The 24277-nt window shown below is 43.7% G+C and overlaps 1 pseudogene; it reads right to left on the bottom strand.

Annotated features, from left to right (window-relative positions):
* LOC123485997 overlaps positions 1–10409 on the bottom strand; it is a 39703-nt pseudogene extending 29294 nt beyond the window's left edge.
* Between the last annotated feature and the right edge of the window lie 13868 nt (positions 10410–24277).

Below are 24277 nucleotides of genomic sequence, written 5' to 3'. Positions count from 1 at the left end.
CACTTAAAAATATCAAGACTATTGCCAGCCATTAAAATGCAACTGGTTATGAGCGATAACAGTGACTTGCAGCATTTCTGCACAGAGCGTTTTCAGTGCTTTCTGTCAAACATGCTTGACATTTGCAACATTTTGAAGACCACATCCATTAGGTTTCAGAAGGAAAAGCTGACCATTGGAGAATGTAAGGATGAACTCATGGTGGCCATTGGACAGTTCACACTTCTGCTTGATGGTGAAAGCCACAGGGCACACACTGTTTCCAATGCTGATGCTGACAGAGACAAGACACACTTACTCAGGGGGTTAATTGAAGAGTTTGAAATCAGATATGACTCCCTCAAGTCATGTGATCATTTCTTAGTATTTGATCCTTCAACATGGCCTCAGGAAATGCAAGACCTCCACAGTTTTGGAAACACAACAGTTTGCAGCATTCTCAAGAAATATGAGGCCACCTTGCAACTTGACAAAGATACCACTGTGACAGAATGGATGCGCTTAAAGCAGGCAGGAAAACGCCTGGGAGCCTCTTCTGTGTATGACTTGGTCCAAATAGTAAATACAAGTAACCCAGATGCTTACTCCAACATCAACAAGGTGGTTAAGCTGTCTCTTACACTGCCTTTAAGCAGTGCAGCTTGTGAGAGGGGATTCTCACATCTCAACATAATAAAAACCAAGTACAGATCTCGTCTGTCACATGCTTGTCTCTCAGCCCTGATGCACATTCACCTGTCAAAGCAGACCACAGAGCTACAGAGATGTGGTCCTCTGTAGCTCAGCTGGTAGAGCACGGCGCTTGTAACGCCAAGGTTGTGGGTTCGATCCCAGGGACCACCTATACACAAAAATGTATGCACGCATGACTGTAAGTCGCTTTGGATAAAAGCGTCTGCTGAATGGCATATTATATTATATTATATATTTGACCCAAAGCCTGCTGTTGACCAATCGGAGCCTCAACCAAGGACAGGGAGGTGCATCTGCAGCATCTTCATCATCTACCATGCAGGAAGCTGAAGCAGAGGATAGTGGGGGCAACACTGAAGAGGACAGTGGTGGCGGCACTGAGGAAGACTGCACTTCTTAAGACCACAATACATATGGGGTGAGTACCAGACACAATCTGCTGGTAAGGTTATGTGCACCCCTGTTTATAAATACATTTGATTGATTGTTAGGTTTATGGTTTATATGGCAAAAAACAGTATGGGTTTATGGCACTCTTGCTCCTCCTTGTGGCCGAATGTGTGTACTATATAATTCATTAATGACACTTGCTAGGCTCATAATCTGAGGTAGCAACTGCGTCAGATCTACAAATCCATTAGCTAGACCACCCGATTAGACAACAATCACCCCATTATACCCATTTGGTTTGCAACTCAGTGAACCTGCGCAGCATTCGCTCAATTTGATGCCTACGAACGAAGATTTCGATGCATATCAAATTACCCAGCAGCCTTTTAGAAACAACAAGTCCTCAAAGAAAATGTTATTTCTTAATTAAAAAAATGTCTTCTGGCTCTTTAAATCGGCCACATCTTGAAAAAGAGGACAGGGACATGCATTTTGTTTAGATTGTACACTTTTTTCTTAAAACAAATATGGTTAACCATGACCAGAAAATGTTTAATGTTTGATGGCTTTCCGCCAGCCATCGCCTCTTAAACTGTGTTTAACCACACTATTGGTGACCACAACATGTACTCAGATGAACAGTGTACGCGCTCACCAAGTAGCCGAAACCTTGTCAATAGTAAGTTATCTGAGGTAAACCTACAGGGTTAACGCAGGCAGGTCTCATTGATAACGATAGTGAAGCTGGCATTGTGACACAGAACAATGGGCTGGGAATAGAACGTTCTGAAGGCGAGTCGGTGTCACAGAGCTCAATAGAACTAATAGGAGCTGGTAGGGTGAAAAATTTCCAGAACATAAGGCCTGTTTTTTAGCGATTACTTCATAACCAGGGAAAGAAGGTAATATTATTAAACTGGGCACCATGGCGGATGCAATGAACTAATTTTATCAGAAATAAACGTTGTCACTTGAGGCGCCCCGAAAATAATATTCAAAATGTCAGTCCTTGGACACAAAGGGGTTAAACACTAAAGTTACCGTCCATCTAGTGAAGAGAGGAGAACGGGACAGAGGGAGCGTAGGCCAGCATCCGTCAACGAGAGAGGAAGAAACAACCCGGGAGCTCCATCGGTCCACAAGAAATGCAGGCAGCCGGTGATGATGTAGTGGTAGCTAGGATAACTAGGATGCTGCTGGTAAAGAGTAGCTAGCTTAGCTAGCTGTACCGACTAGCTTGGCTAGCTAGCAGGTCGTTTGTCTGTGCCTCGAGGATGATGACGAATACGGTGAACCACACAATTAAACAAGAATAGCGAGTGAAAAGGATCTGGCTACACTCATACTGTCACTGACCATTACGCAAAAAGCAAATTGAACAATAAACTTCGGTGTCTCAACACTGTAACGAACTCCGTCGTTATTCCAGACCACTCTGCGCGTAACTGGACAATATGCTTGGCGCCAAACCGTGCGTGGACGCGGACAGTTTCAGAACGCGGACATGAGCAGAGCAACACAATAAACTAAACCCAGTCTTTAAAGTCGGGTACATTAGTAATATTCTTTTTTTATTATGTCAAACAAAAATTATTCGTTTTTTAAAACAATATTTTGAGATCTGGGCACGTATCCAAAAAGCGTAGAAAATTGGTCCTCTCTCTCCCCAGACAGACTCATTTTAGACCACTAACCCCTAAACAGAGATACAGCATGTTGGCAGGGCCCCCCTCCTCTCTCTCCCCAGACAGACTCAGTTTAGACCACTAACCCCTAAACAGAGATACAGCATGTTGGCAGGGCCCCCCTCCTCTCTCTCCCCAGACAGACTCAGTTTAGACCACTAACCCCTAAACAGAGATACAGCATGTTGGCAGGGCCCCCCAGCTCTCTCCCCAGACAGACTCATTTTAGACCACTAACCCCTAAACAGAGATACAGCATGTTGGCAGGGCCCCCCTCCTCTCTCTCCCCAGACAGACTCAGTTTAGACCACTAACCCCCTAAACAGAGATACAGCATGTTGGCAGGGCCCCCTCCTCTCTCTCCCCAGACAGACTCATTTTAGACCACTAACCCCTAAACAGAGATACAGCATGTTGGCAGGGCCCCCCTCCTCTCTCTCCCCAGACAGACTCATTTTAGAGGCAGGGCCCCCCTCCTCTCTCTCCCCAGACAGACTCATTTTAGACCACTAACCCCTAAACAGAGATACAGCATGTTGGCAGGGCCCCCCTCCTCTCTCTCCCCAGAGAGACTCATTTTAGAGGCAGGGCCCCCCTCCTCTCTCTCCCCAGACAGACTCATTTTAGAGGCAGGGCCCCCCTCCTCTCTCTCCCCAGAGAGACTCATTTTAGAGGCAGGGCCCCCCTCCTCTCTCTCCCCAGAGAGACTCATTTTAGAGGCAGGGCCCCCCTCCTCTCTCTCCCCAGACAGACTCATTTTAGACCACTAACCCCTAAACAGAGATACAGCATGTTGGCAGGGCCCCCCTCCTCTCTCTCCCCAGACAGACTCATTTTAGAGGCAGGGCCCCCCTCCTCTCTCTCCCCAGAGAGACTCATTTTAGAGGCAGGGCCCCCTCCTCCTCTCTCTCCCCAGAGAGACTCATTTTAGAGGCAGGGCCCCCCTCCTCTCTCTCCCCAGACAGACTAATTTTAGACCACTAACCCCTAAACAGAGATACAGCATGTTGGCAGGGCCCCCCTCCTCTCTCTCCCCAGACAGACTCATTTTAGAGGCAGGGCCCCCCTCCTCTCTCTCCCCAGAGAGACTCATTTTAGAGGCAGGGCCCCCCTCCTCTCTCTCCCCAGACAGACTCATTTTAGAGGCAGGGCCCCCCTCCTCTCTCTCCCCAGAGAGACTCATTTTAGAGGCAGGGACCCCCTCCTCTCTCTCCCCAGACAGACTCATTTTAGACCACTAACCCCTAAACAGAGCTACAGCATGTTGGCAGGGCCCCCCTCCTCTCTCTCCCCAGACAGACTAATTTTAGACCACTAACCCCTAAACAGTTGGTTGTGGTGAACACATTTTAGTCATTTAGCAGAGGCTCTTATCCAGAGCGACTTACAGGAGCAATTAGGGTTAAGTGCCTTGCTTAAGGGCACATCGACAGATTTTTCACGTAGTCGGCTCGGGGATTAGAACCTGCGACCTTTCGGTTTCTGGCACAACACTCTTACCCACTAAGCTACCTGCCGCTGTGTTAGCTGTGACAATTAGTTGTCACAGCTAACACAGTGACAACTAATTCTTGAACGTACATCTGCCGCACTCTCAGAGAAATAAGTAGTACTGCTAGGTTTTACACAGTCAAATGTACAAATAACTACATTTTTTTATAAAGAACTGTACACATGATACATTTGTAACATCAATATATATATATATATATATATTTTTTTTAAATAAACCCAGTAATATGAGATCTGTATGTAAAACATTTACCTATGAATTTAGCAGATGTTTTTGTCCAGGGCCTGGTATCCCAAAAGCATCTTAAGGCTAAGTTCATCATTAGAACCTTCGTAGGAGCATTGTTAAATCTCTGAGCTGTTTCCCAAAACCATCGTTATTAACGTTGCACTTGAAAACGCTCATATTCTAACACCTGCCTCAGACCACTTGTAGAACAGCCAAGTGCATCGTTAGATGCTTTTTTGCCCTCCCGCGTCACTTTATACTTTATATACATGTTACATCATCAGCCGTTGTAGGAAAGATGCATCTTAAAACACTGGTAAGCCTAAATTCCATCGCTATCGGGAAACCGGGCCCAGAGTGACTTACAATACAGTTGCTGTATTGTAGTGTATTCAAGCTTTAAAAGGCTTCTAGAGTTTGTAATTTCCACTTAAAAAATGTCAAACTTGATTTGCCCTAATGAAAAATGTACCGACCACTACAAAACATTTTCATGAATTACAATGCACATAATAATTTACATTTCCTATTCCTGCTGTGAGAAACTGGGTCAAATTAAGATATGGCATCTGTAAGTGCATTCATCTTAAGATATCTAGGTGAGACAACCACATATCACAGTCAAATATACAGGATACGAACATCCCATTCCAGCTAAAGAATGGATATATAGCATTTAGACAAAAAAAACATTGATTTTTATACACATCTCAAATGGTTGTGACATCTCTTCTCCATGTTAACTGTCAATAATAATAATAAGTCACTGTTTGTTAAGGTAGTTATAGACAGTGCAGCAACACAAGGCCATGTCTCACACTTATTTTTATTCATTAAAACAGTTTAGTCATTTAGCAGACGCTCTTATCCAGAGCGACTTACAGTTAGGAAGTGCATACATTATTTTAAAAAAAATTATACCCTCCATGGGAATCGAACCCACAACCCTGGCGTTGCAAACGCCATATTCTACCAACTGAGCTACATCCCTGTCTTTCAATCGGAGAATGTAGACAGAAGGGCTAAAACGGGCATGATTGATCTGAGGGGAAATCATTGATCCATTCAGAAAGTTATTTTGCAACAAGTAAGAGATTTTATATTATGTCAAGTAGGCTAGGTTATAATATATAACAGCGGTTTGTTAGTGATATGCAGATGGAGGTCTATACCTCAGCTATAGCCTACATACACAACAAGTTTTAGTTATCCTACAACAGGCTGATTAAATTAAGATCCTACATCTGTACAGAGCTTGTCTTTATCTAAACTAAGGCAGTTTGCATTATTAGCAATGATGTTGCAACTGTCAGCTGCTGTAAACCAATGTAATTGGATGTTATAGACCCCCATCTGAACAGTTTCTTTCCCCATGCTGTAGCCCTCACCAACTGGCCATCTGGCCCATAGAGACTAAATGACTATACACTCTACGCTGCTCACCACATCAAGCCATCTCTGAACTGTACACTACCATCTGGCCCATAGAGACTAAAGGACTATACACTCTATGCTGCACACCACATCAAGCCATCTCTGAACTGTACACTAAATAACTGCACTATACTGCATTAGCACTCTGTTCATCTCTCTTAGATATATTTATGTAAATGTAAACCCACTGTACTCTATTTAAGTGATAATGCCTGAGAAGCAGGTGTTTGTAAGATATATTGGCACGGGTTTTGTTAAGCAAACTCTGCAAATACAGTGCCGTGCAAAAGTATTCATCCCCCTTGGCATGTTTCCTATTTTGTTGCATTACAACCTGTAATTTAAATTAATTTTTATTTGGATTACATGTAATGGACATACACAAAATAGTCCAAAATGGTGAAGTGAAATGACAAAACTGCAAACTAGCTGCACTTCGTTTAGTTTGACCTGTTTTCTATTGATATTTCTTTGTATTCATGATTTCGACAGGCTGAGAAAAGCTGCCTGCCAGTCTGTCTCATCCCGACTCCTGACACGTTCATTACTATGCGACAGCTGGAGATCAAATTTGAATATTGAAACAATGTTGCAAATGTAAATGCAAACTAAATGTTAGTCTAAAAGAAATGTGAGATAATGTCTAGATACTTTTTTATCGTGGCGATCAAATGTATAAATTGCCTGGCTGGGCTGATGAGATAGTGGATTGCACAGTCAGATGGAACAGAGTACATAGGCATTTAATGTCATAGATTTAGCCGGTGGTAATTTGTGGAATAGACATCGGCTGGAATGCGGTTTTAACCAATCAGCATTCAGGATTAGACCCACCTGTTGTATAAATTTGTATATCCACTGCTCATTCTCTTATAGCTCAATGCTCACTCTAGCTATGTGTGTATAATGTTGTACGTAAACTTTGTGTAAACTCCTCTGTCTGTATTCTGTCTCTAAATGTTGTCTATCACTAGCAGCACCATATCACCAAGTAAAATTCTGAGTAAAGGATCTTAATTTGATCACCCCCCACTGCAGAATAACTTCCATGCAATGCAGGAAATGTATTTGAGGTTTAAAACGGCTTCTAAAGTTTCAGAATAGATTTTTTCTATGAAGAATATATCAACCTTACAAAATGTACATAAATTATGATCCACATTTCCTGTTGCTGCAGGAATATTTTCCTGCTGTAGCAAACTGGCTCAAATTAAGATCCTACATACAGTTGAAGTTGGAAGTTTACATACACCTTAGCCAAATACATTTAAACTCAGTTTTTCACAAATGCCTGTCTTAGGTCAGTTAGGATCACCACTTTATTTTAAGAATGTGAAATGTCAGAATAATAGTAGAGAGAATGATTTATTTCAGCTTTTATTTCTTTCATCACATTCCCAGTGGGTCAGAAGTTTACATACACTCAATTAGTATTTGGTAGCATTGAGATGTTGCTTCAATATATCCACGTAACTTTCCTTCCTTATGATGCCATCTATTTTGTGAAGTGCACCAGTCCCTCCTGCAGCAAAGCACCCCCACAGCATGATGCTGCCACCCCCGTGCTTCACGGTTGGGATGGTGTTCTTCGGCTTGCAATCCACCCCCCTTTTTCCTCCAAACATAACGATGGTCATTATGGCCAAACGGTTCTATTTTTGTTTGATCAGACCAGAGGACATTTCCCCCAAAAGTACGATCTTTGTCCCCATGTGCAGTTGCAAACCGTAGTCTGGCTTTTTTATGGCGGTTTTGGAGCAATGGCTTCTTCCTTGATGAGCGGCCTTTCAGGTTATGTCGATATAGGACTAGTTATTACTGTGAATATAGATACTTTTGTACCTGTTTCCTCCAGCATATTCACAAGGTCCTTTGCTGTTGTTCTGGGATTGATTTGCACTTTTCGCACCAAAGTACGTTCATCTCTAGGAGACAGAACTGTCACGCTCGTTCAAAGACTGGTAGAACCAAGGCGCAGCGTGATATGCATACATGTTTATTAACGAATAAACACAACGACAAAACAATAAACAAACGATACGTGAAGTCCAAGGCAGCACAACACAACATACCTTAACACGGAACAAGATCCCACAACCCACTAGTGCCAATAGGCTGCCTAAGTATGGTCCCCAATCAGAGACAACGAGCTACAGCTGCCTCTAATTGGGAACCACACCGGCCAACATAGATCTACACGATCTAGAAATACAACATAGAAATACACAACATAGAAACTACACACCCTCACTCAACATATACGAGTCCCCTGAGTCAGGGCGTGACAAGAACGCGTCTCCTTCCTGAGCGGTATGACGGCTGCGTGGTCCCATTGTGTTTATACTTGCGTACTATTGTTTGTACAGATGAACGTGGTACCTTTAGGTGTTTGGAAATTGCTCCCAAGGATGAACCAGACTTGTGGAGGTCTACAATTTTATGTCTGAGGTCTTGGCTGATTTCTTTTTATTTTCCCATGATGTCAAGCAAAGAGGCACAGAGTTTGAAGGTAGGCCTTGAAATACATCCACAGGGACACCTCCAATTGACTCAAATGATGTCAATTAGCCTATCAGAAGCTTCTAAAGCAAAGATATCATTTTCTGGAATTTTCCAAGCTGTTCAAAGGCACAGTAAACTTAGTGTATGTAAACTTCTGACCCACTGGAATTGTGATACAGTGAATTATAAGTTAAATAATCTGTCTGTAAACAATTGTTGGAAAAATTACTTGTGTCATGCACAAAGTAGATGTCATAACTGACTTGCCAAAACTATAGTTTGTTAACGAGAAATTTGTGGAGTGGTTGAAAAACGAGTTTAATGACTCCAACCTAAGTGTATGTAAACTTCTGACTTCAACTGTAGGTAGGGGTAAAAGTGACTAGGCAATCAGGATAGAGATTACATCTCCTCATCCAGGGAGTGCACACACACTCACTGACACACACACACACACAGACACACACTCACACACACACACACACAGACACACACACACACACACCTACACACACACACACACACACACAAACAGGGAATGATGTGTTTGTTTAATATTGTTTCAGGACTATGAAAATGGAAAAAAGGATTAGCCTATGGATTATGAAAACAACAAAAATAAATGGGAAAACGGGAGAGGAGAAATGACTAGAGACAGTGTTGTTTAACTCACTGACCATGACCCATGAGTTCTTCTTACCTTTGTTCAGTAGAAAAGTCTCCCTCTCTGAACTCTATAGGAAGATTCATAGACAGGTCACTCTTCATGGACACACAGCTGGGTACAGGGGAGGCTGGTCTCTCCTGCTTGATTGGGCTTCAACACAACAGAGACAAACATTACATCTCTCATTTACTCTGAGCTCAGATGGGGAAACATAAGAAGAGTTTCATTTCAAAACGCTATATATCCATTTTCAGAAATGTTCGTAAATTAGCTTTTATTTTTTGAAGAAATGATGAAAGAGATTGGTGTGTTTTTTCACTATCTAATCATGGTATGGGGTTGTTCAATGACAGACATGTATTTGTTTAAAATCTATCACTTGATAGTTTCATTTCAGAGAGACAAATAATCATGTTTTTTTGCAAAATGCTATATATCTGCCTCAGTCACAGAGAAATAAGTAGTACTGCTAGGTTTTACACAGTAATAATATATATCTGGCTCACTCTCAGAGAAATAAGTAGTACTGCTAGGTTTTACACAGTAATAATATATCTGGCTCACTCTCAGAGAAATAAGGAGTACTGCTAGGTTTTACACAGTAATAATATATATCTACCTCACTCTCAGAGAAATAAGTAGTACTGCTAGGTTTTACACAGTAATAATATATCTGCCTCACTCTCAGAGAAATAAGTAGTACTGCTAGGTTTTACACAGTAATAATAAATTCCATCGCTATCGGGAAACCGGGCCCAGAGTGACTTACAATACAGTTGCCATATTGTAGTGTATTCAAGCTTTAAAAAGGCTTCTAGAGTTTGTAATTTCCACTTAAAAATGTCAAACTTGATTTGCCCTAATGAAAAATTTACCGACCACTACAAAAAAAAATCATGAATTATAATTCCACATAATAATTTACATTTCCTATTGCTGCAGGATTATTTTCCTGCTGTGAGAAACTGGGTCAAATTAAGATATGGTATCTGTAAGTGCATTCATCTTAAGATATCTAGGTGAGACAACCACGTATCACAGTCAAATATACAGGATACGAACATTACATTCCAGCTAAACAAAGGATATATAGCATTTAGCCAAAAAAACTTTTATTTTTATACACATCTCAAATCCATTAATAAAAAATCTGAGAACAGTAATATTGAAGGTACCCAGTAATATTGAAGGGACCTAAGGCAATCATTTCTGCTGAAAAACAATTGTGGATATAGCGTTTCGGAAATAAACGTACGAATTCTTAAACAAAATTGTAATCTCACCTCTTAGCTTTGGTGTCATGTCCCCCAGAGAGACTCATTTTAGAGGCAGGGACCCCCTCCTCTCTCTCCCCAGAGAGACTCATTTTAGAGGCAGGGACCCCCTCCTCTCTCTCCCCAGAGAGACTCATTTTAGACCACTGACCCCTAAACAGAGATGCAGCATGTTGGTTGTGGTTACCACAGTGACAACTAATTCTAGAATGTCCATTGTTCTCATTTACTCATGATCTCTTAGAAATAAAAATGTACTAACAGACATATTGAAACAGTCAGGCTATTTAATGCAATCAGATGAACATCTGGTTGTGACATCTCTTCTCCATGTTAACTGTCAATAATAATAATAGGTCACTGTTTGTTAAGGTAGTTATAGACAGTGCAGCAACACAAGGCCATGTCTCACACTTATTTGTATTAATTAAAAGTCGGCCATTTTTTGTCTTTGAATCTGAGAATGTAGACAGAAGGGCTAAAACAGGCATGATTTATCTGAGGGGAAATCATTGATCCATTCAGAAAGTATTTTTGCAACAAGTAGGAGATTTATATTTTGTAACGTAGGCTAGGTTATAATATATAACAGAGGTTTGTTAGTGATATGCAGATGGAGGTCTATATCTCAGCTATAGCCTACATATCCTAGATGACCAGCCTAAACCTGTTCAGATCAGTTCCCATAACGTTATAACAGTAACAGTAGCAGGAGCCTAGTCCTTATACAGCAGGAGGTCTATACCTCAGCTATAGCCTACATATCCTAGATGACCAGCCTAAACCTGTTCAGATCAGTTCCCATAACGTTATAGACCTAACAGTAGCAGGACAGAGCTTGTAGCCTAGGCATGACATGTTTCACATTTCCAACAGAGACCATCAAGTTGGTCAGCATGATAAGTGATCATATATCAAACCTACTCTGACTATTGAATGTCTGTAAACGACCTAACTTTCTAATATAATAGTTCTATGTAGCCTAGACTTACCAGAGTCTGCCCGTCTTTCCTTCAAATCAACACATTTACCCTAATTTTAATGTTGCCGAGAAATGTGTCCCACAGTTTAAACAGCCATTTTGTAAGTGCGTAGGCTACACACTTACTTTTAATTTCATATGAGGAAACTGGTGCGGCCGCCTGTTTTCTTGCAGATGAAGTAGCCTCTCATAGGGAACTCATTCAACCAGCCTAAACAATAGTAAATAAAATATGTCAAATGGTCAAAAAACAATGGTCTAAAGAGAATCATGTCCTCCTAATATAGCCATGTACATTAAAGACAGGTATATTGCTACAGATGTAGGATCTTAATTTGAGGCCGTTTGCTACAGCAGGAAAATAATCCTGAGGCAACACTTTTTCAAAAGGGAAAGATGGAAAACCTGTGTGTGTGTGTCAGTGAGTGTGTGTGTGTGCACTCCCTGGATGAGGAGATGTAATCTCTATCCTGATTGCCTAGTCACTTTTACCCCTACCTACATGTACATATTACCTCAACTACCTGGTACCCCTGGACATTGACTCAGTACTGGTACTCCTTGTATATAGTCTAGTTATTACCTCAACTACCTGGTACCCCTGCACATTGACTCAGTACTGGTACTCCTTGTATATAGTCTAGTTATTACCTCAACTACCTGGTACCCCTGCACATTGACTCAGTACTGGTACTCCTTGTATATAGTCTAGTTATTACCTCAACTACCTGGTACCCCTGCACATTGACTCAGTACTGGTACTCCTTGTATATAGTCTAGTTATTACCTCAACTACCTGGTACCCCTGCACATTGACTCAGTACTGGTACTCCTTGTATATAGTCTAGTTATTACCTCAACTACCTGGTACCCCTGCACATTGACTCAGTACTGGTACTCCTTGTATATAGTCTAGTTATTACCTCAACTACCTGGTACCCCTGCACATTGACTCAATACTGCTACTCCTTGTATATAGTCTAGTTATTACCTCAACTACCTGGTACCCCTGCACATTGACTCAGTACTGGTACTCCTTGTATATAGTCTAGTTATTACCTCAACTACCTGGTACCTCTGAACATTGACTCAGTACTGGTACTCCTTGTATATAGTCTAGTTATTACCTCAACTACCTGGTACCCCTGCACATTGACTCAATACTGGTACTCCTTGTATATAGTCTAGTTATTACCTCAACTACCTGGTACCCCTGCACATTGACTCAGTACTGGTACTCCTTGTATATGTCTAGTTATTACCTTCAACTACCTGGTACCTCTGCACATTGACTCAGTACTGGTACTCCTTGTATATAGTTAGTTATTACCTCAACTACCTCGCACCCCCTGCACATTGACTCGGGTACTGGTACTCCTTGTATATAGTCTAGTTATTACCTCAACTACCTGGTACCCTGCACATTGACTCAGTACTGGTACTCCTTGTATATAGTCTAGTTATTACCTCAACTACCTGGTACCCCTGCACATTGACTCAGTACTGGTACTCCTTATAGCCTCATTATTGTTATATCATTATGTTACTATTTCCTTTTTTTATTTAGCTAATTTTTCTTAAGTTTTAACTGCATTGTTGGGAAAGGGCTCGTTAGTAAGCATTTCACGGTAAAGTGTACAGCTGTTGTATTCAGCGCATGTGAGAAATACAATTTGATTTGAAGGTCATTGGCAGAAACACGTAATTGGCTCTAACGGTCGTCTCGTGCCGAACAGCGCATGTTCGGATGTTGAAGCACTGTGGCTAGGAAAAACACCCTAGAAAGGCAGGAACCTAGGAAGAATCCTAGAGAGGAACCAGGCTCTGAGGGGTGGCCAGTCCTCTTCTGGCTGTGCTGGGGGGAGATTATAAGAGGATATGGCCATTAAGGCCAGATCGTTCTTCAAGATGTTCAAATGTTCATAGATGACCAGCAGGGTCAAATAATAATCACATTGGTTATAGAGGTTGCAACAGGTCAGCATCTCAGGAGTAAATTTCAGTTGCCTTTTCATAGTCGATCATTCAGAGGTTGAGACAGCAGGTGTGTGTGTGTGTGTGTGTGTGTGTGTGTGTGTGTGTGTGTGTGTGTGTGTGTGTAGAGAGAGAGAGAGAGAGAGAGAGAGAGAGAGAGAGAGAGAGAGAGAGAGAGAGAGAGAGAGAGAGAGAGAGAGAGAGAGAGAGAGAGAGAGAGAGAGAGAGAGAGAGAGAGAGAGAGAGAGAGAGAGAGAGAGAGATATTAGGCAACAGGTAAAAAAAGAAATTACCTGGCTGTTGTTGACAATCAGTTCACATCCATATTATTAATATTTGATTCATTGATTGAAATTATGACCCCATTCTCAGTAGCCTATTCCAGCAGGTTACTTGGTAACAGAATCACTTCCTACCTCAAAATTAGTTAAATAAATTAATCTGTCAATTTGAACTAAGCATTATTTTATACGTCACTTGTTTGCATCAATTGCAAAGACATTTGCAACTTTGTATTTGTAGTCAACTTTGTTCTGAATTTATCGGCGGTCACAGACAGACGGATAAACCATGTGATTCTATGTTTAGCGGAGATCTTCTGTGTATAAAGTGTTGCGGGAGGGCAAAAAAGCATCTAACGACGCACTTGGCTGTTCTACAAGTGGTCTGAGGCAGGTGTTAGAATATGAGCGTTTTCAAGTGCAACGTTAATAACGATGGTTTTGGGAAACAGCTCAGAGATTTAACAATGCGCCTACGAAGGTTCTAATGATGAACTTAGCCTTAAGATGCTTTTGGGATACCAGGCCCTGGAAAAAAAACATCTGCTAAATGTTTTACATACAGATCTCATATTACTGGATTTATTTTTTTAAACATTTTTTAATATTGATGTTACAAATGTATCATGTGTACAGTTCTTTATAATTTTTTTTTGTTATTTGTTACATTTGACTGTGTACAACCTAGCAGTACTACTTATTTCTCTGAGAGTGTGACACTCTGGCTCTATGGACGTTTATATTGAGCCAGGGTTGTTCATTTTCATGTGTTTGGGTGTATTTCATTTGGTGGTGTTGGGGATGGGTGAGTTTCATTTTGTTTGTGTCAGGTGGTGATTGGTCGATGACTCCCCAATCGGAGGTAACGAGTGTCAGCTGTCGACTCGTTATCTCTGATTGGGAGCCATATATATTCTGTGTGTTTCTCCTTTGTGTTGTGGGTTATTGTTTCTTTGTTGCTGTTAGTAGTATTCAGTATAGAACTTCACGGATCGTCATTTGTTGTTTTTCTTCGTGGTTGCTTTAAGTTAATAAAGTCATCATGTTCACTCGCAACGCTGCGCATTGGTCTCCTCCTTCAGACGATCGTGACAGAATAACCCACCCCAAGAGGACCAAGCGCGTAACAAGCGGCAACAAGACCTACCTACGCAGGATTTATGGACGCCTCCTAAGGATTTTTGGACATGGGAGGAGATTCGGGCTGGAAAGGGTCCTTGGGCACAACCGGGAGGAACATCACCGCCCTCGTGAAGAGCTGGAGGCAGCTGCAGCCGAGAGGAGGTGGTATGAGGAGGAATATCACCGCCCTCGTGAAGAGCTGGAGGCAGCTGCAGCCGAGAGGAGGTGGTATGAAGAGGAAGCGGAGTCGAGGCTGGAAGCCCGTGGTTACTCCCCAAAATTTTTGGGGGGCACATGGTTTGGGCGCCTGGGCAGCAGGAGGCTGCCACAGGGAGAAAAGGAGAGAAGGCTATCGGATTACGGGAGCCATTGGCGAGTAGAGGGAGGGGAAGTTGTTGTGGCACGGCATGAGAGACTGAAGTGTGTCCCCAGTCCGGTCCGGGGTCCGTTCTTGATCCCCAGTTAAGGCCAGTGGTGGGTGTTTCCTGCACGGTCCGGCCTGTTCCTACTCCACGCACCAGGTCCACGAGCATGGCTCGCCGGCCGGCCTGAACTGCCCGTCTGCCCAACGGCGCCTGAACTGCCCGTCTGCCCAACGCCGTCTGAACTGCCCGCCTGCCCAACGGCGCCTGAACTGCCCGTCTGCCCAACGCCGCTCTGAACTGCCCGTCTGCCCAACGCCGTCTGAACTGTCCGTCTGCCCAACGCCGTCTGAACTGCCCGTCTGTACTGAGCCTGCAAAGCCGCCCGTCTGCCAGAGCCTTCAGAGCCGCCGCCAGACCGAGCCGCTAGAGCTCTCGCTCAGACAGGATCAGCCAGAGCCTTTCGTCAGACAGGATCAGCCAGAGTCCGCCAGACAGGATCAGCCAGAGCCTTCCGCCAGACAGGAGCAGCCAGAGCCTTCCGTCAGATCGGGATCAGCCAGAGCCTTCCCGCAGACAGGGAGCAGCCAGAGCCCTTCCGCCAGACGGGGATCAGCCAGAGCCTTCCGCCAGCCACGAGTGGCCAGATCCGTCAGCCAGCCATGAGCAGCCAGATCCGTCAGCCAGCCACGAGCAGCCAGATCCGCCAGTCAGCCGCGAGCAGCCAGATCCGTCAGCCAGCCATGAGCAGCCAGATCCGTAGCCAGCCATGAGCAGCCAGACCCATCAGCCAGCCAGAGCAGCCAGACCCGTCAGCCAGCCATGAGCAGCCAGATCCGCCAGCCAGCCATGAGCAGCCAGATCCGTCAGCCAGCCACGAGCAGCTGGACCGCCAGCCAGCCAGAGCAGCCAGACCGTCAGCCAGCCATGAGCAGCCAGACCCACAGCTAGCCATGAGCAGCCAGATCCGTCAGCCAGCCACGAGCAGCCAGATCCGTCAGCCAGCCATGAGCAGCCAGATCCGGCCAGCCAGCCATGAGCAGCCAGATCCGTTCAGCCAGCCGCGAGCAGCGCAGATCCGTCCAGCCAGCCGCGAGCAGCCAGATCCGTCAGCCAGCCATGAGCAGCCAGATCCGTCAGCCAGCCATGAGCAGCCAGATCAGCGGCCAGCCATGAGCAGCCAGATCCGATCAGCCGGCCGCCAGAGCAGCCAGACCCGTCAGCCAGCCATGAGCAGCCAGATCCGTCAGCCAGCCATGAGCAGCCAGATCCGTCAGCCAGCCATGAGCAGCCAGATCCGTCAGCCAGCCATGAGCAGCCAGATCCGTCAGCCAGCCATGAGCAGCCAGATCCGTCAGCCGCCAGGATCCGCCAGATCCGTCAGCCAGCCAGGATCCGGCCAGGCCGTCCTGCCAGGGATCCGCCAGAGCCGTCAGCCAGGATCCGCCAGAGCCGTCCAGCCAGGATCCGCCAGAGCCGTCCAGCCAGGATCCGCCAGAGCCGTCCAGCCAGGATCCGCCAGAGCCGTCCAGCCAGGATCCGCCAGAGCCGCCAGCCAGGATCCGCCAGAGCCGCTCCAGCCAGATCCGCCAGAGCCGTCCAGCCAGGATCCGCCAGAGCCGTCCCGCCAGGATCCGCCAGAGCCGTCCGCCAGGATCAGCCAGAGCCGTCCCCGCCAGGATCCGCCGAGCCAGCCAGCCAGGATCCGCCATCTAGTCAGGTACTGCCCCTTAGCCCGGTGCTGCCCTTAGTCCGGTGCTGCCCTTTAGCCCGGGTGCTGCCCCTGAGTCCGGTGCTCCCCTGAGTCCGGTGCTGCCCCTGAGTCCGGTACTGCCCCTTAGCCCGGTACTGCCCCTTAGCCCGGTGCCGCTCCCCTTAGTCCGGTACTGCCCTTTAGTCCGGTACTGCCCCGTAGTCCGGTACTGCCTCGAAGTCCGGTGCTGCCCCGTGAGTCCGGTGCTGCCCCTTATCCCGGTGCTGCCCCTTAGGCCGATGCTGCCCCTTAGTCCGGGGTTGCCCTCAGTCCAGGTGGGGTTAGGTGGAGGGTGGTCATTGGGAGAGGCTACCGAGCAGGTTGTGACTGTGGTGGGGTGGGGATTACGACCGGGGCCAGAGCCGCCACCATGGACAGACGCCCACCCAGACCCTCCCTAGTCCTGATGTTGGTGCGCCCGGAGTTCGCACCTTTAGGGGGTATTGTGACACTCTGGCTCTATGGACGTTTATATTGAGCCAGGGTTGTTCATTTTCATGTGTTTGGGTGTATTTCATTTGGTGGTGTTGGGGATGGGTGAGTTCCATTTTGTTTGTGTCAGGTGGTGATTGGTCGATGACTCCCAATCGGAGGTAACGAGTGTCAGCTGTCGGCTCATATCTCTGATTGGGAGCCATATATATTCTGTGTGTTTTCTCCTTTGTGTTGTGGGTTATTGTTTCTTTGTTGCTGTTAGTAGTATTCAGTATAGGAACTCACGGATCGTCATTTGTTGTTTTCTTCATTGGTTGCTTCTAAGTTAATAAAGTCATCATGTTCACTTTCGCAACGCTGCGCATTGGTCTCCTCCTTCAGACGATCGTGACAGAGAGTGAGGCAGATGTACATTCAAGAATTAGTTTTCACTGTGTTAACCACAACCAACATGCTGTATCTCTGTTTAGGGGTTAGTGGTCTAAAATGAGTCTGTCTGGGAGAGAGAGGACCAATTTTCTACTCTGAGACTCTTTGTGGATACGGGCCCAGATCTCAAAATATTGTTTTAAAAAACGATTAATTTTTGTTTTACATAATAAAAATGAATATTATTAATGTACCTGACTTTAAAGACCTGGTTTAGTTTATTGTGTGGCAGTGCTCATGTCCGCGTTCTGAAACTGTCCGCGTCCCGACAGAACTGTCCGCGTCCCACGTACGGTTTGGCGCCAAGCATATTGTCCAGTTACGCGCAGAGTGGTCAGAGGTGATCTTGGGGAACAACAACGGAGTTCGTTACAGTGTTGAGACACCGAGGTTTATTGTTCAATTTGCTTTTTGCGTAATGGTCAGTGACAGTATGAGTGTAGCCAGATCCTTTCTCACTCGCTATCCTTGTTTAATTGTGTGGTTCACCGGATTCGTCATCATCATCGAAGGACAGACTGAACGACCTGCTAGCTAGCCAAGCTAGTCGGTACAGCTAGCTAAGCTAGCTACTCTACCAGCAGCATCCTAATTATCCTAGCTACCACTACATCAGCACCGGCTGCCTGCATTTCTTGTGGACCGATGGAGCTCCTTGGTTGTTTCTTCCACCTGTTAAATACCGTGGAGGGCTTCTCCCTCTCTCGTTGACGGATGCTGGCTACGCTCCCTCTGTCCAGTTCTCCTCTCTTTACTAGATGGACGGTAACTTTAGTGTTTAACCCTCTGTGTCCAAGGACTGAACTTTAGAATATTATTTTCGGGCGCCTCAGTTACATTTTTACAACGTTTATTTCTGATAAAATTAGTTAATTGCATCCGCCATGGAGCCCAGTTTCCTAATATTACCTTCTGTCCTGGTTATGAAGTAATCGCTAAAAACAGGCCTTATGTTTGGGCATTTTTCACCCTACCAGCTCCTATTAGTTCTATTGAGCTCCAGTAACACCGACTCGCCTTCAGAACGTTTCTATTCCCAGCCCATTGTTCTGCGTCACAATGCCAGCTTCACTATTGTTATCAATGAGACTTGCCTGCGTTAACCCCTGTAGGTTTACCTCAGGTAACTTATTATTAACAAGGTTACGGCTAATTGGTGAGCGTTAACCCTGTAGGTTTACCTCAGGTAACCTTATTATTAACAGGTTACGCTGTTAATTGGTGAGCGTTAACCCTGTAGGGGTTTACCTCAGGTAACTTATTATTACCAAGAGTTACGGCTACTTGGTGAGCGTTAACCCTGTAGGTTTACCTCAGGTAACTATTATTAACAAGGTCACGGCTACTTGGTGAGCGTTAACCCTGTAGGTTTACTCAGTAACTTATTATTAACAAGGTTACAGCTACTTCGTGAGCGCGCACACTGTTCACCTGAGTACAGGGGATGTAGCTCAGTTGGTAGAGCATGGCGTTTGCAACGCCAGGGTTGTGGGTTCGATAAAATAATGTATGCGCTAACTGTAAGTCGCTCTGGATAAGAGCGTCTGCTAAATGACTAAAAATGTAAATGTAATGTTGTGGTCACCAATACTGAGGTTAGACACAGTTTTAGAAGGGATGGCTGGCGGATAGCCATCAAACATTAAACATTTTCTGGTCATGGTTAACCATATTTGTTTTAAGAAAAAAGTGTACAATCTAAATAAAATGCATGTCCCTGTCCTCTTGTTCAAAATGTGTGCGATTTAAACAGCCAGAAGACATTTTTTAATTAAGAAATAACCTTTTCTTTGAGGACTTGTTGTTTCTAAAAGGCTGCTGGGTAATTTGATATGCATCGAAATCTTCGTTCGTAGGCATCAAATTGAGCGAATGCTGCGCAGGTTCTCAGAGTTGCAAACCAAATGGGTATAATGGGGTGATTGTTGTCTAATCGGGTGGTCTAGCTAATGGATTTGTAGATCTGATGCAGTTGCTACCTCAGATTATGAGCCTAGCAAGTGTCATTAATAAATTATGTAGTACCCACATTCGGCCACAAGGAGGGCAAGAGTGCCATAAACCCATACTGTTTTTTTGCCACATAAACCAAAACCTAACAATCAATCAAATGTATTTATAAACAGGGGTGCACATACCTTTTCAGTGAGTTACTCAGGGTCAACAGCAGGCTTTGGGTCAAATTTCTCTGTGGTCTGCTTTGACAGGTGAATGTGCACTCAGGGCTGAGAGATCGGCATGTGACAGACGAAATCTGTACTTGGTTTTTATTATGTTGAGATGTGAGAATCCCCTCTCACAAGCTGCACTGCTTAAAGGCAGTGTAAAAAGACAGCTTAACCACCTTGTTGATGTTGGAGTAAGCATCTGGGTTACTTGTATTTACTATTTGGACCAAGTCATACACAGAAGAGGCTCCCAGGCGTTTTCCTGCCTGCTTTAAGCGCATCCATTCTGTCACAGTGGTATCTTTGTCAAGTTGCAAGGTGGCCTCATATTTCTTGGAGAATGCCTGCAAACTGTTGTGTTTCCAAAACTGTGGAGGTCTTGCATTTCCTGGAGGCCATGTTGAAGGATCAAATACTAAGAAATGATCACATGACTTGAGGGAGTCATATCTGATTTCAAACTCTTCAATTAACCCCTGAGTAAGTGTGTCTTGTCTCTGTCAGCATCAGCATTGGAAACAGTGTGTGCCCTGTGGCTTTCACCATCAAGCAGAAGTGTGAACTGTCCAAGGCCACCATGAGTTCATCCTTACATTCTCCAATGGTCAGCTTTTCCTTCTGAAACCTAATGGATGTGGTCTTCAAAATGTTGCAAATGTCAAGCATGTTTGACAGAAAGCACTGAAAACGCTCTGTGCAGAAATGCTGCAAGTCACTGTTATCGCTCGTAACCAGTTGCATTTTAATGGCTGGCAATAGTCTTGATATTTTTAAGTGTTTCATGCCTCCATGCAGACCATCTGATATTATGAAACTTACCTAGTTTCACAAAGGAGATCCCATTTTCTTCACATATTTATTCAGTGCAGCAGTTTTTTTTGCTCCACCTTTTTGTAAATAAAACTGCAGCAGCTTGACCACAGAGCGATCAAATGTCTCACAGTAAGGAACGTTGCGATCAGCTGATTTCGCGCAATTCTCCAGTGTGTGTGCGGTGCACAGAATGTGCACAAGTGAGTCTCCAACTGCAGCAAGTTGCCGGAGTTTTGGCACAACGCCGTTGTAGATACCTACGTTAACAGCAGCCCCGTCTGTGCACACAGCGACCAACTTTGTTGTCCAGTCATCCAAGCCTGTGTCCTGGAAAAGTCTCACAAGTCCGTCTGTTATGGCCTGCGCAGTTCGGTCAGCACCCAATTCAATCATTCCAATAAAGTCTGAAGTAAACTCTCCGTTGCTGGACACAGACACAATGTAAACGATTTCCTGCTCAGTTTTTGTGATGTCCTCAGATCCATCAAAAAGCAGCCCCCAAAAATTCAGCAGACTGCAACTTGGCTCGTAACTCCCCGCTGATGGTGTGAGCGATGCTCTGCATGATCCGTGGCCCCTTCACGTGAATGATATGCACCTCCGACATTTACTCCTAGCCGCTTCAGTAAAGGAACATCCCTCAGAATAGGAAGACATGGGACGTAGGCGTGTTTAGCTTTATGGAAGGCGAGGAGAAAAATATTAAACAGAGCTTGCCGCTGTTCTTCATTCAGCTTGTCTCGCCATCTGGCAAGTGGGTGACTGGACATTTCTTCTCGGCTAGCTTAGCAATGGCTTGCGCCATATTCGTGTTTCTTTTGCTCTTTTCATGTTTGTCAAATAAAGGAGGGTTGGAAATTCTTTGAGCCTTTATAAATGCACCTGTTTTGTCTGCTAGATGTGGATTTGAGCGGCAAATCTTGCACCACATTTCAGTGCGCTCATCGTTAGCTTCAAGCCACTGCACATCTTGGAGCCACTTTTCCAAGTATTTTCTTCGGCTCTGGCTCAGTTGGCGTTTCTTTTGTAGGTGTCGAAACGCCAAAGAAGCTGCTTAATGTCTGTTGCTTTTTGGACATCCCTGACAGTAGTTGACAAGCAACATGTCATGTGTAAGGTTAGATGAGAAGATTGGTCAATCAGTGGCGGTAGTAACACAAGTGGCATTACGCATTCCTGATTTTTGTCGCGCTTGCCATCTCGGCGCACCAGTTATGTGCACCCCCGCTTTATAAAGCCCTTTTACTCTAGCAGATGTCACAAAGTGCTATACAGAAACTCTTACCCTACTTATAACCTATTTTAGCCGTAACCTCCTAACCCCCTAAATTTAGGGTAGGGTAGCCTAGAACACTTTTAGAAACTATTTTTAGTAATAATATTATCTTAGTTAATACAATTATAGTATTAAATAGCGTTTTGATTATTTTGTTGTTATTTTATTATATGTATAATTGCAAGACAGAACACTTGATAAATAAGACACATTTGTTTTATTTTTCAAATGTGGTTTGAATTGGGTGACCTAGTAACCTCTGTGTGAAAGTCCAGCAATTGGCGTGGGGCAGGATTGAGACTGATCTAATACACTTTATTTCTCAGCTGCCTCACCAACGTCTGTACGTGAACGAATAACTTTTAATTGCTAAATATTTCCAATAGATGGCAGCATAAGACCACGAAGCATCAGTTATAGGCTACAAGCAGCAATATGATTGACATAAAATATTATGCAACCAAATACTATATGTCCCATGATTTTCTAAAATGGTCACTCATTACTTTAGTTAGCTATATATCTCGTATTAGGCCTGTGATGCTTTTGGAAGAGCAATTAAATAGTGACTATAGCAGGTGTTGAACCCCGGGTAAATAATCACTAGTCAGATGCATTAACCTGAACCGTAGTTTACATGCATTATAGAAAATAATCTTAATATCTGATATTGGGAGTAAATAACCTCGGAATAGAAAAGACAAGAGTGCATCTTCCACCCCGCCAATAAATTACATCAAATCAAATCAAATGTTATTTGTCACATACACGTGTTCAGCAGATGTTATTGCGGGTGTAGCGAAATGCTTGTGCTTCTAGCTCCGACAGTGCAGTAATATCTAACAAGTAATATCTAACAATTTCACAACATATACCCAATACACACAAATCTAGTAAGGAATGGAATTTAAGAATATATACATATATGGACAAGCAATGACAGAGCGGCATGGACTAAGATACAGTAGTATATTATAGAATACAGTATATACATATGAGATGAGTAGAAGATATGTAAACATTATTAAAGTGACTAGTGTTCCATTCCTAAAGTGGCCAGTGATGTCAACAGGCAGCAGCAGCCCTCTAATGTGTCTAGTTAGTAATGGCTATTTAACAGTCTGATGGCCTTGAGATAGAAGCTGTTTTTCATTCTCTCAGTCCCAGCTTTGATGCACCTGTACTGACCTCGCTATTGGATGATAGCGGGGTGAAGAGGCAGTTGCTCCGGTGGTTGATGAATCTGACAATGAATGTACTAGGAAAATAAGTTTTTCTCGACCAGTGACTAAATTAATGTTCAGGCTTATTGCGTTAGTAGTGTGGAAAGGGACAGTAAAAAGCGTGTGCAGGAGTTTTCCTGTGAGGGGGAGTGGTGGTGTATCCAAGGAGAAAACTAAACTAACCTTCTGAAATATCATTTGGGGTCTTATGCTGCCATCTATTGGAATTATTTAGCAACTGCAGTAGTATTGAATAAAGTATATCCTTACTAATGTAGTAATTACTCAGAATTTTCAAAATATGACATTTTCTAGTTCATTTTACCACTTACAACCATAAAAAAACAATTTGTAGCATAACAAACAATGAAACTGACATAAACCAAAACACCATACATTTAGTTAACTATATATACTATTTATTTAGATGGGTGACATTATCTGCCAAAGTAACACCACTGTAGATAAAGAAGAGCTCTCGAGTAGGTGTACCAAAACTTTGAAAGGCCATTTTCTCAAAATTGAGGCTACAAGTTTATAATCTTTCAAAGCAGAATTACTTTCCAATTGTTCCTCAGCTGTAGTGTATGATATACCTTTTTCTAGCGGAGTCTCTACTTTTATCCAATGTAAAAAACACAATTTCAAATGTTGCTACATAAGTTTGAGCCTGTCGGTCACATTTGACTGTGTAAAACCTAGCAGTACTACTTATTTCTCTAAAAGTGAGGCAGATATATATTATTACTGTTTAAAGCCTAGCAGTACTACTTATTTCTCTGAGAGTGAGGCAGATATGTAGCATTTTGCAATAAAAACATGATTATTTGTCTATCTGAAATGAAACCATCAAGTGATAGATTTTAAACAAATACATGGCTGTCGTTGAACAACCCCATGCCATGATTAGATAGTGAAAAAACACACCAATCTCTTTCATAATTTCTTGAAACAATAAAAGCTAATTGACGAACATTTGTGAAAATTGATTTATAGCAACACTGTCTCTAGTCATTTCTCCTCTCCCATTTTACAATTTATTTTTGTTGTTTTCATAATCCATAGGCTAAACC

Source organism: Coregonus clupeaformis, unplaced genomic scaffold (genome assembly GCF_020615455.1).
Source record: "Coregonus clupeaformis isolate EN_2021a unplaced genomic scaffold, ASM2061545v1 scaf0928, whole genome shotgun sequence".
NCBI lineage: Eukaryota > Metazoa > Chordata > Actinopteri > Salmoniformes > Salmonidae > Coregonus > Coregonus clupeaformis.
The sequence above is the reverse complement of the archived record's forward strand: the minus strand, read 5'-3'. Positions and strand labels throughout refer to the sequence as shown.